General features: G+C 44.5%; 1 protein-coding gene across 1 annotated transcript in view; it reads right to left on the minus strand.

The window, feature by feature from the left end:
• LOC123763191 (wings apart-like protein homolog) overlaps positions 1-863 on the minus strand; it is a 30,092-nt gene extending 29,229 nt beyond the window's left edge. The window contains exon 1 of the mRNA XM_045750212.2: positions 724-863. The gene's annotated coding sequence lies outside the window, so the exon portion shown is untranslated. The remainder of the gene's footprint in view (positions 1-723) is intronic.
• Between the last annotated feature and the right edge of the window lie 13,226 nt (positions 864-14,089).

Raw genomic sequence — 14,089 nt, forward strand, 5'->3', positions numbered from 1 at the left:
GGTAGCCTAACGTAGCTTAGGTTAGCCTAGAGTAGCTTAGGTTAGCCTAGAGTAGCTTAGGGTAGCCTAGAGTAGCTTAGGGTAGCCTAGAGTAGCTTAGGGTAGCCTAGAGTAGCTTAGGGTAGCCTAGAGTAGCTTAGGGTAGCCTAGAGTAGCTTAGGGTAGCCTAGAGTAGCTTAGGGTAGCCTAGAGTAGCTTAGGGTAGCCTAGAGTAGCTTAGGGTAGCCTAGAGTAGCCTAGAGTAGCTTAGGGTAGCCTAGAGTAGCCTAGAGTAGCTTAGGTTAGTCCAGGATAGCCCAGGGCATCCCAGGGTAGTCTAGGGTAGCCTAGAGTAGCTTAGGGTAATCTAGGGTAACTTGGGGTAGCTTAGGGTAGGCCAGGGGGAGCCCAGGGTAGTCTAGGGCAAGCCAAGTCGTAATAACATTAGTGTTGTGTAACGTTAGCCAAAGTGGCGTGCTGGGGCCGCTGTGGGGCTCCCGTGGGGCCCCTACCACGCCACTGTGGGCCCACCTGCTGGCCCACAACACCACCAATTACGAGCGGGGCGGCAGCGGCGGCCCACCACCTTCCCAAAGCTGTGGGACGACGACCCAGATTATTACCATCCTCCTACAGGTCTCGCATGACGGAGTAGGGAGTAGGAGAGGGGGGGAAAAGGGGTATTCTGGGGCTATTACCAGGGCCAGGAGGGCCTTACGCCGCTCTCCAGAGGCAGCCTCCTACCTTGCGTTAAGTCACGGAACCATTATAGAGAGGTGACCGTCAGAGGATCCACCAACGTAAACACAGCGGCAGTGTTTTCATATTCCGCCATTATCGTCGACGAGTGACCCTCTGGGGGGGTCTCTCCCCCCTCCTCCAGACAGTTACTTTCCCAGCTTTCGTATCTCTATCCTCGACTCTCCTGGTGTTATTATGGCTATCGTGTGTCTAAATTATTTATTAGTCTCTAGGATATTGTTTAAGTTCGATTTGTGATGGTCGTTTTGTATTTAATACGAAACTACATGTAGGGTTTGTGGCAGGGTAAAAGCGGCTTTGGGGCACAGGGGACGTTAGGGTGGTTATGGCGCGCGGCGGTGCTCGCCGAGCGGAGGGATACACAACAAGAAGTTTAGGGAGAGGAAATATAAATAATCGACTCTTGTTTAGCTTATGTATTCTGATGCATTCGCTTAACTAATTCATCCGTGCTGTGACCTCATTAGTTGAATGTTGGGGTTCACTTGCTCAACCCCACAAATAGGTTTCCTCTTCTTGCCCGTAACGCTGTGCGTAATAGTGGCTTTAGGCATTGTATGTACTAGCTCTATCTAGAAATCCAACGTTCTCTTTGTAACTCATCTTGTATGTATGTACCTTTACCTGAATAAACATTTCATTTATATATTTATTATGTGAGTGTGTAATCCTTGCACTACACCGCTCGCCATACTTATTTAATAAATGAGGTTAACTAATTCGCTTCTGGTGATAAGGCGTTAGAGCTACTGTTTTTTTTTTTTTTTGCACTTTTTAAATAATGGCAGAGATGCAGACTCTCGTATGGACCACCTCCTCCTTCATATACCTTACTAACTCAAGCAAGACCTTAAAGAGGGGTCACCCTCCAAGCAGCGGGGAGTGGAACCCTCAAGTTTACCTCAATAAACTTATTTCAATTTCAATTAACACTTTACAACTCTACGTCAAGTCAGAGGTTTAACTCGGGAAATATATGGATATTATGAGACACTCTGACGGCTCCCGCTCGTTACGCCCAATTACTTGGGAGATCTGTCAACGATCTCCAAAGTCTCCAGTCTTGTGTTGCATTTTCTCTTCCGGTGACGAGGAGGTGAAGTCATTGCCCCGGTCATTGCCTATCTTCCCCGATTACAACTTAAAACCCTATCTATCTATCTATAGATAGGGTTATATATATATATATATATATATATATATATATATATATATATATATATATATATATATATATATATATATATATATATATATATATATATATATATATATATATATATATATATATATATATATATATATATACACACACACATATACACATATACATATGTCGTACCTAGTAGCCAGAACGCACTTCTCAGCCTACTATGCAAGGCCCAATTTGCCTAATAAGCCAAGTTTTCATGAATTAATTGTTTTTCGACTACCTAACATACCTAACCTAACCTATCCTAACTTTTTCGGCTACCTAACCTAACGTAACCTATAAAGATAGGTTAGGTTAGGTTAGGTTCGGTCATATATCTACGTTAATTTTAACTCCAATAAAAAAATTGACCTCATACATAATTAAATAGGTAGCTTTATCATTTCATAAGAAAAAAATTTGAGAAAATATAATAATTCAGAAAAACTTGGCTTATTAGGCAAATCGGGCCTTGCATATTAGGCCGAGAAGTGCATTCTGGCTACTAGGTATGACACATATATATACATATATATACATATACATATATATACATATATATACATATACATATATATACATACATATATATACATACATATACATACACACATATATATATATATATATATATATATATATATATATATATATATATATATATATATATATATATATATATATATATATATGTGTGTATGTATATGTATGTATATATATGTATGTATATAACTGAAAACTCACACCCCAGAAGTGACTCGAACCCATACTCCCACAACTGGTATGTACAGGGACGCCTTAATCCGCTTGACCATCACGACCGGACAAAAAGGAAGTGATAGCCGAGGCTATTTGAACCACTTCCCCGCCGGCACTCGGATGGTAATCTTGGGCATAGCATTTTATCAAATCACCTCATTCTTTGGGGCACACGTGAGGAACACAAATGCAAACAAGCCTGAATGGTCCCCAGGACTATATACAACTGAAAACTCACACCCCAGAAGTGACTCGAACCCATACTCCCACAACTGGTATGTACAGGGACGCCTTAATCCGCTTGACCATCACGACCGGACAAAAAGGAAGTGATAGCCGAGGCTATTTGAACCACTTCCCCGCCGGCACTCGGATGGTAATCTTGGGCATAGCATTTTATCAAATCACCTCATTCTTTGGGGCACACGTGAGGAACACAAATGCAAACAAGCCTGAATGGTCCCCAGGACTATATACAACTGAAAACTCACACCCCAGAAGTGACTCGAACCCATACTCCCACAACTGGTATGTACAGGGACGCCTTAATCCGCTTGACCATCACGACCGGACAAAAAGGAAGTGATAGCCGAGGCTATTTGAACCACTTCCCCGCCGGCACTCGGATGGTAATCTTGGGCATAGCATTTTATCAAATCACCTCATTCTTTGGGGCACACGTGAGGAACACAAATGCAAACAAGCCTGAATGGTCCCCAGGACTATATACAACTGAAAACTCACACCCCAGAAGTGACTCGAACCCATACTCCCACAACTGGTATGTACAGGGACGCCTTAATCCGCTTGACCATCACGACCGGACAAAAAGGAAGTGATAGCCGAGGCTATTTGAACCACTTCCCCGCCGGCACTCGGATGGTAATCTTGGGCATAGCATTTTATCAAATCACCTCATTCTTTGGGGCACACGTGAGGAACACAAATGCAAACAAGCCTGAATGGTCCCCAGGACTATATACAACTGAAAACTCACACCCCAGAAGTGACTCGAACCCATACTCCCACAACTGGTATGTACAGGGACGCCTTAATCCGCTTGACCATCACGACCGGACAAAAAGGAAGTGATAGCCGAGGCTATTTGAACCACTTCCCCGCCGGCACTCGGATGGTAATCTTGGGCATAGCATTTTATCAAATCACCTCATTCTTTGGGGCACACGTGAGGAACACAAATGCAAACAAGCCTGAATGGTCCCCAGGACTATATACAACTGAAAACTCACACCCCAGAAGTGACTCGAACCCATACTCCCACAACTGGTATGTACAGGGACGCCTTAATCCGCTTGACCATCACGACCGGACAAAAAGGAAGTGATAGCCGAGGCTATTTGAACCACTTCCCCGCCGGCACTCGGATGGTAATCTTGGGCATAGCATTTTATCAAATCACCTCATTCTTTGGGGCACACGTGAGGAACACAAATGCAAACAAGCCTGAATGGTCCCCAGGACTATATACAACTGAAAACTCACACCCCAGAAGTGACTCGAACCCATACTCCCACAACTGGTATGTACAGGGACGCCTTAATCCGCTTGACCATCACGACCGGACAAAAAGGAAGTGATAGCCGAGGCTATTTGAACCACTTCCCCGCCGGCACTCGGATGGTAATCTTGGGCATAGCATTTTATCAAATCACCTCATTCTTTGGGGCACACGTGAGGAACACAAATGCAAACAAGCCTGAATGGTCCCCAGGACTATATACAACTGAAAACTCACACCCCAGAAGTGACTCGAACCCATACTCCCACAACTGGTATGTACAGGGACGCCTTAATCCGCTTGACCATCACGACCGGACAAAAAGGAAGTGATAGCCGAGGCTATTTGAACCACTTCCCCGCCGGCACTCGGATGGTAATCTTGGGCATAGCATTTTATCAAATCACCTCATTCTTTGGGGCACACGTGAGGAACACAAATGCAAACAAGCCTGAATGGTCCCCAGGACTATATACAACTGAAAACTCACACCCCAGAAGTGACTCGAACCCATACTCCCACAACTGGTATGTACAGGGACGCCTTAATCCGCTTGACCATCACGACCGGACAAAAAGGAAGTGATAGCCGAGGCTATTTGAACCACTTCCCCGCCGGCACTCGGATGGTAATCTTGGGCATAGCATTTTATCAAATCACCTCATTCTTTGGGGCACACGTGAGGAACACAAATGCAAACAAGCCTGAATGGTCCCCAGGACTATATACAACTGAAAACTCACACCCCAGAAGTGACTCGAACCCATACTCCCACAACTGGTATGTACAGGGACGCCTTAATCCGCTTGACCATCACGACCGGACAAAAAGGAAGTGATAGCCGAGGCTATTTGAACCACTTCCCCGCCGGCACTCGGATGGTAATCTTGGGCATAGCATTTTATCAAATCACCTCATTCTTTGGGGCACACGTGAGGAACACAAATGCAAACAAGCCTGAATGGTCCCCAGGACTATATACAACTGAAAACTCACACCCCAGAAGTGACTCGAACCCATACTCCCACAACTGGTATGTACAGGGACGCCTTAATCCGCTTGACCATCACGACCGGACAAAAAGGAAGTGATAGCCGAGGCTATTTGAACCACTTCCCCGCCGGCACTCGGATGGTAATCTTGGGCATAGCCGGCGTGCCGAAGTGGTTCAAATAGTGCCGGCGGGGAAGTGGTTCAAATAGCCTCGGCTATCACTTCCTTTTTGTCCGGTCGTGATGGTCAAGCGGATTAAGGCGTCCCTGTACATACCAGTTGTGGGAGTATGGGTTCGAGTCACTTCTGGGGTGTGAGTTTTCAGTTGTATATAGTCCTGGGGACCATTCAGGCTTGTTTGCATTTGTGTTCCTCACGTGTGCCCCAAAGAATGAGGTGATTTGATAAAATGCTATGCCCAAGATTACCATCCGAGTGCCGGCGGGGAAGTGGTTCAAATAGCCTCGGCTATCACTTCCTTTTTGTCCGGTCGTGATGGTCAAGCGGATTAAGGCGTCCCTGTACATACCAGTTGTGGGAGTATGGGTTCGAGTCACTTCTGGGGTGTGAGTTTTCAGTTGTATATAGTCCTGGGGACCATTCAGGCTTGTTTGCATTTGTGTTCCTCACGTGTGCCCCAAAGAATGAGGTGATTTGATAAAATGCTATGCCCAAGATTACCATCCGAGTGCCGGCGGGGAAGTGGTTCAAATAGCCTCGGCTATCACTTCCTTTTTGTCCGGTCGTGATGGTCAAGCGGATTAAGGCGTCCCTGTACATACCAGTTGTGGGAGTATGGGTTCGAGTCACTTCTGGGGTGTGAGTTTTCAGTTGTATATAGTCCTGGGGACCATTCAGGCTTGTTTGCATTTGTGTTCCTCACGTGTGCCCCAAAGAATGAGGTGATTTGATAAAATGCTATGCCCAAGATTACCATCCGAGTGCCGGCGGGGAAGTGGTTCAAATAGCCTCGGCTATCACTTCCTTTTTGTCCGGTCGTGATGGTCAAGCGGATTAAGGCGTCCCTGTACATACCAGTTGTGGGAGTATGGGTTCGAGTCACTTCTGGGGTGTGAGTTTTCAGTTGTATATAGTCCTGGGGACCATTCAGGCTTGTTTGCATTTGTGTTCCTCACGTGTGCCCCAAAGAATGAGGTGATTTGATAAAATGCTATGCCCAAGATTACCATCCGTGTGCCGGCGGGGAAGTGGTTCAAATAGCCTCGGCTATCACTTCCTTTTTGTCCGGTCGTGATGGTCAAGCGGATTAAGGCGTCCCTGTACATACCAGTTGTGGGAGTATGGGTTCGAGTCACTTCTGGGGTGTGAGTTTTCAGTTGTATATAGTCCTGGGGACCATTCAGGCTTGTTTGCATTTGTGTTCCTCACGTGTGCCCCAAAGAATGAGGTGATTTGATAAAATGCTATGCCCAAGATTACCATCCGAGTGCCGGCGGGGAAGTGGTTCAAATAGCCTCGGCTATCACTTCCTTTTTGTCCGGTCGTGATGGTCAAGCGGATTAAGGCGTCCCTGTACATACCAGTTGTGGGAGTATGGGTTCGAGTCACTTCTGGGGTGTGAGTTTTCAGTTGTATATAGTCCTGGGGACCATTCAGGCTTGTTTGCATTTGTGTTCCTCACGTGTGCCCCAAAGAATGAGGTGATTTGATAAAATGCTATGCCCAAGATTACCATCCGAGTGCCGGCGGGGAAGTGGTTCAAATAGCCTCGGCTATCACTTCCTTTTTGTCCGGTCGTGATGGTCAAGCGGATTAAGGCGTCCCTGTACATACCAGTTGTGGGAGTATGGGTTCGAGTCACTTCTGGGGTGTGAGTTTTCAGTTGTATATAGTCCTGGGGACCATTCAGGCTTGTTTGCATTTGTGTTCCTCACGTGTGCCCCAAAGAATGAGGTGATTTGATAAAATGCTATGCCCAAGATTACCATCCGAGTGCCGGCGGGGAAGTGGTTCAAATAGCCTCGGCTATCACTTCCTTTTTGTCCGGTCGTGATGGTCAAGCGGATTAAGGCGTCCCTGTACATACCAGTTGTGGGAGTATGGGTTCGAGTCACTTCTGGGGTGTGAGTTTTCAGTTGTATATAGTCCTGGGGACCATTCAGGCTTGTTTGCATTTGTGTTCCTCACGTGTGCCCCAAAGAATGAGGTGATTTGATAAAATGCTATGCCCAAGATTACCATCCGAGTGCCGGCGGGGAAGTGGTTCAAATAGCCTCGGCTATCACTTCCTTTTTGTCCGGTCGTGATGGTCAAGCGGATTAAGGCGTCCCTGTACATACCAGTTGTGGGAGTATGGGTTCGAGTCACTTCTGGGGTGTGAGTTTTCAGTTGTATATAGTCCTGGGGACCATTCAGGCTTGTTTGCATTTGTGTTCCTCACGTGTGCCCCAAAGAATGAGGTGATTTGATAAAATGCTATGCCCAAGATTACCATCCGAGTGCCGGCGGGGAAGTGGTTCAAATAGCCTCGGCTATCACTTCCTTTTTGTCCGGTCGTGATGGTCAAGCGGATTAAGGCGTCCCTGTACATACCAGTTGTGGGAGTATGGGTTCGAGTCACTTCTGGGGTGTGAGTTTTCAGTTGTATATAGTCCTGGGGACCATTCAGGCTTGTTTGCATTTGTGTTCCTCACGTGTGCCCCAAAGAATGAGGTGATTTGATAAAATGCTATGCCCAAGATTACCATCCGAGTGCCGGCGGGGAAGTGGTTCAAATAGCCTCGGCTATCACTTCCTTTTTGTCCGGTCGTGATGGTCAAGCGGATTAAGGCGTCCCTGTACATACCAGTTGTGGGAGTATGGGTTCGAGTCACTTCTGGGGTGTGAGTTTTCAGTTGTATATAGTCCTGGGGACCATTCAGGCTTGTTTGCATGTATGTATATATATGTATATGTATATATATGTATATATATGTATATATACATATATGTATATGTATATATATATGTATATGTATATATATGTATATGTATATATATGTATATGCATATATATATATATGTATATATATGTGTCATACCTAGTAGCCAGAATGCACTTCTCGGCCTAATATGCAAGGCCCGATTTGCCTAATAAGCCAAGTTTTTCTGAATTATTATATTTTCTCAAATTTTTTTCTTATGAAATGATAAAGCTACCTATTTAATTATGTATGAGGTCAATTTTTTTATTGGAGTTAAAATTAACGTAGATATATGACCGAACCTAACCAACCCTACCTAACCTAACCTAACCTATCTTTACAGGTTAGGTTAGGTTAGGTAGCCGAAAAAGTTAGGTTAGGTTAGGTTAGGTTAGGTCGGTTAGGTAGTCGAAAAGCAATTAATTCATGAAAACTTGGCTTATTAGGCAAATCGGGCCTTGCATAGTAGGCTGAGAAGTGCGTTATGGCTACTAGGTACGACATATATATACATATATATAAACATATATATACATATACATATATATATATATATACATATATATATACATATATATATATACATATATATACATACATATACATATACATACATATACATATATATATATTATATAAATAATAGGGGGTACCACCTCTGGTGCAATTGTAGAATTGTAGGGACCCATATCCTATGAGAAGAGAATAAAGAGTATTCAGAGATTTTGTGGATTCTCACTGAACCTTGCTTACCTTGCGGTTACTTTGCGATGATTTCGAGGTTCAACCACCCCGCGGCCCGGTTCTCGGCCAGGACTCATGGTTGCTGGACTGGTCAACCAGGCTGTTGGACGCGGCTGCTCGCAGCCTGATGTATGAATCATAGCCTGGTTGGTTAGGTATCAAACTTAATCACGTATCAACTGAACACTTCAATATTTTCTTCTCCTACCACCCCTACTTTTTTATATTATTTTATACAATATGGTATTTTTATTTATTAATTTTATTACAATGTGATACACTTTACAGAAAATACACAAGTTGATGTTTCAAGCTCAACAAGCAACATTGTAGAACTGAGAACAGGAGATGATCTTTGACCCACAGGGTTATTAACCCGTGGAACTGCCTACCCGCCGTAAATGCCGAAACTGTTAACTTTTAAAGTACAGCTGCAAAAAATCATCAAGGCAAATTGGGAGATCTTCAACAAGCCTCCGGCTTCCTGTCCTCATCGAGGACAGTGTTAGTGGATTTCAGATAAACTCTTAGAAATAATCACTGTTCGAAGACCTCATGCAGCTCTTTGGGGGTGGGGCATGTGCCCAAGATACAGCAATCATTTCCTCTCTGACTCAAATCGATCTCTTCAGCCTCACTACAGAGCTGAAGACCAGACTAAAGCCACATCGAGCTTCCACGCTCTCGTCCCGCACTCGAGCTCTTCGACTCCACCTGCATTCAGAGCGCCAAGCTCTACACACTCGCCCCGTATCCGAGCTTGCTATCCCAGGCCTCACTCAGCTCTCTGCCCTGCTCCAAGACTCGTCTCAACTACTGCAACACTTCACTACATTGCCAACAGACAGACTGCTGTAACCAAGACTATACTAGATAAATAAAAAAAAAAAACACTAAACTTTGTGTCTAACCAACCAAATACGTGCACGTAAACATTTGTTACAACATGATGGCCACTAGCTCACTAGTCATCCAGTGTGACTTATTAACTTATAAGCCGGGAACTCATCAAAGGTCCCCTCATTTCATATCAGCTCTCTCATATCAGGAACAGCTGAGGGCCAAGGTGCTATAAAAAACAACACTGCAAACCAGGCATGACAGGGCAGATCTCATTGAAACTTTCAAAATACAGTACTGAACAATTTGGAGGATGTTGATCTGAATTTTTTTTTTAAAAGATCAGACATAACACAAGCAAGAAGCAATGGTTTCAAACTTAACAAGACACAATGTAGGACTGAGAACAGGAAATGCCGTTTCACCCACAGGGTTGAGTCATGGAATTGCCTACCCGCCGAAGCTCTGAATGCCAAAAACTTTTAAATTTTAAAGTACAATACTACTGTACAATAGGAAAAGATTATCAAGGCAAATAAGGGGACTTTTGGCAAGCTGCCAGCTTCCTGTCCTCATCGAGGCCACTAGTGTTAGTGGCCCTCAGGTAAATTTGTCCTGATGATTTTTGTTCAAGCTGGATATTAAAGTTCAGCAGAGTTTTGGTCTTTACGGCTTCGCTGGGTGGGCAGTTCCATGGGTTTATAACCCTGTGGGTGAAACAGCATCTCCTGTTCTCAGTCCTACATTGTGGCTTGTTGAGCTTAAAACTGTTGCTCTTTGTTTGTTACACCTGACCTTTTGAAGAAATTGTCTGGATCAACATCCTCCAAATTTAATTTAATTGTTCAATATTCTAAGTTTCAATGAGATTCGCTCTGTCATGCCTAGTTTACAGTGTTCTTAGCTCTGTGGCCCTCAACTGTTCCTGATACGTGAGTTGACTTAGCTCTGGAATGATTTTTGTTGCCTGGTGTTGCACTTGCTCTAGAGCAGTTATGTCCTCCTAATGATGAGGTTTCCATGCTTGGATACAGTAATCCAAATGGGGCATACCAGAGATTTATACAATTGAAACACTACCTTCTTTTCCTTACAGTCAAAGGTACACTTGATTATTCCAAGGGTTGGGTTAGCTTTTTTGATTGCTGTTCCTACCTGCTGTGCAACTTTTATCGAGTGGTGGATTTTGACTTCAAGGTCCCTATCAGACACCTTGACCTGGGTCAGATCAAGATCAGCCCTATCATGTCTGGCTTGCAGTGTTGTTAGCCCTGTCACTCTCAACCTGTCCTGGTATGAGAGTTGACTTAGTTCTGCAATTATTTTTGTTTCCCAGTGTTAAACTTTCTCCAATGAAGCTGTCTTTCTGAAGGTGAGGTTTCTATGCCTGGATGCAATAATCCAGGTGGGGGCACACCAAAGTGTTATACAGTTGAATGATTACCTTCTTTTCTTTAAAGGTAAAGGGATGCTTGATTATTCCTAGGGTTTGGTTAGCTTTCCTTTACTGCCTCTAGACCAGTTCTACAGCAGGTTCTACAGCCCTTGTGAACACGCTTTTCCTATATTCATGGTTCATGGCTTGGTGCTCATATGGATGTTCTGGAATTGGAGGGGTTGGTGAATTTGACGTGCTGTAAGTTTGCTCCCCTCCCCTCCTCCTCCTCCTGTACCTGCTGGCGTGGTTCGCCCATTGTCTTGTCTTTTCCTCCCCTGGTCCGAGCTCTGGGCCATCTGAGGGTTTCGGAATCCTTTTAGGATTTAGCTTGGCTGCCTTTAGGGGCTTCCCCATTCATTTTGACGTCGAAGACAGTTTAGCCATTTCTTTTTACCAAGGATCTGGAGCTTTCTACTGCACACAGCTAGGCTCTGGGGCCAAGGGAGGGGAGTACCCAAGGAGGGTTCATGATTGATTGTTGCCACCAGAGGCGGCTAGTTTATTGTGCACCCCATGCTCATCCTGTGAGCGGTAGCGCAAAAAAGAATTACAGAGGGCACAAAAAGTCTTTATCAGACCTCAACGGAGAAAAATTACATTAACAATTTCATCTATCCTTCACACCTTATAATTACAATGTCAGCTAGTTACAGAGAATGTTCTATTTCAAGGGTTATATACAGTATTTACAGTAAGTCATTATACATTAATGACTTATCGCTAATACCTAGTTGTTTGAGTAATGGAGATATTACAGAGTCATAGGGGATCCGCTGTTCATTAATAATAGTCTTCACAATACACTACTTGTTTCTTAAACTCGCATGTCGTTTATCTAGTGGGAGCGAAATATGGGTGCCCTTCAACCGCTTCTGGACTTTGGTTCACTCTCCTGAGGATGTTCTACTCCAGGGGGGAGTGTTTCGTATCCCCTTTCTGTGTACGAGCTAAATTCCTTGAGGCTCCTCATCGGGTGTGCTTCTATGTGCCTTTCGATGCCAAGGAATCATATTTCTGTAGGGCTTCATCATCCCACCTTTCATCTTCTTCACCATAGGCAGGCCTTTTTCAGGTTCTCCTGCTGGATGAGGACCTTGCTTCCCTTATGGACCCAACCTCTTTGAGTTTGGGTCTGCTTCTGCATTTTGGCTTTGGTACGAGGGCACCGATTTGCCCTGGCTTGCTGACAATCCTCTCTTTTCCTTGGGGGCCTGGCATAATCTGTGCTCAAGATTATAGAATGGATGAAAATTATTTAAATCTTTCAGGTATTCTTGGGCGGTGCTTTTGTGTCACTTGAGGACTGCTTGTTTCCTTCAGTGCCTGCCCCCCCCCCCCCCACCCCCAGAGGGACTCTGTCCACTCTGCTTGGAAGCGGTCTGGTCCAGATTCAGCAGGATTGGGTCTCGCCTGCTGTTGGTCAGCGTAGACTTCCAGCGAAGTTGGATTCCTGGGCATGGGCTTCCTTCGGCTGATGCCCCCTTTGTTTGACATGTCTTCGTGTCGACCCTTTCATGGTTCACTCCTTGATGGCACTGTGGAGGGGTGCATGGCTCATTTTGCCTAGTCCGGGTCCAATGATGTGTGGGATTTACAAATTGTTTCCTCAAGGTCTCTGATGGAGTTGATCCACCTTTCCCCTTTTAGCTTCACATGTGCTTAGTTGGTCGTTTCCCTCAGCTCCACGTTGTTACTGTGAAGTGGTTGGACTAGAGCGTGGTCAAGTCAACCTCCTCTTTGGTGGGTGTTCCAGTTGGTCCTGGTCCCAAATGGAGCTCAGTGGACCAATGGTACATTCTCGACCTTTCGGGATTGAACTTCATCATTCCCTGTCGAACTTTGTGTGACCACTTTAGCTCAGGTTTGCTTGGTGTTGCGGGTGGATTTCTGGACAATGTCCCTGGGGCCAGATTCACGAAGCAGTTACACAAACACTTACGAATCTGTCCATCTTTTGTCAGTCTTTGGCGGCTTCGTTTACAATTATTTAACAGTTAATGAGCTCCGAAGCACCAAGAGGCTGTTTATAACAACAAGAACAGTTGTTATAAACAACTATGATGTTATGTTGGAAATTTTCATGCTTGTAAAATGTTTAATAAATGTAACCAAAGCTGTCAAAGATTGAGGAAAGACATACACGTTTGTAAGTACTTGCGTAACTGCTTCGTGAATCCAGGTCCTGGACCTCTAGGGTGCATACTATTATGTCACTATTTACCCGAGGTTCTGGGACTGATTAAGGTTTCTTGTTTGGCATCAAGCTTACAGCTTCAAGGTTCTACCCTTTGATTTCAATCTGGCTCTTCAGATCTTGACTAGGCTACTGCTGGTAGTTGAGGCTTGCTTACATCTCTTGGGAGTTCATATCTTTACCTACCTCAACAACTGACTGGTTTGGGCTCCCAGACAGTCTGCAAATCAGCTTACCAGTGATCTAGTTCTTTTACAGCTTGTAAGGTTTGGGTTCCTGGTGAACTGACTGAAGGTCCAGTTCTGACCCGGTTTAAGATTACTAGAGAGAAAATTAATGTGTCGTCAGCAAAAAGGACTGGCTTTAAGTGCTTGAGCGGCATTAGGAAAGTCATTGATGTAAATTAGAAAGGGGACTAGACCTAGAATACTACCCTGTGGAACACTAAATGTTAATTGGCTGAGTGGGAGAGTTGGCATTATTTACCAAAACATACTGGAGCCTATCACTAAGGTAGGATTAAGTATTGAAGGGAGTGATCTATGATTCCATAGTGTTGCAGTTTGAGAAGTAGTTTACTGTAGTTAACTGTCAAAGGACTATGTAGGTCAACAAATAAACCTATGGGGTACTCCATTTTGTCAAGAGCCGCATGTTAAGCATAAGAATTAAAGCATCGTTGGTGCTTCTAGGGAATATGAAGCAATATTGGCAAGAACTAAGTATATTTTGTTTGTCTAGGTAG

The sequence above is a fragment of the Procambarus clarkii genome, chromosome 49 (assembly GCF_040958095.1).
Source record: "Procambarus clarkii isolate CNS0578487 chromosome 49, FALCON_Pclarkii_2.0, whole genome shotgun sequence".
Taxonomy (NCBI): Eukaryota; Metazoa; Arthropoda; class Malacostraca; order Decapoda; family Cambaridae; genus Procambarus; species Procambarus clarkii.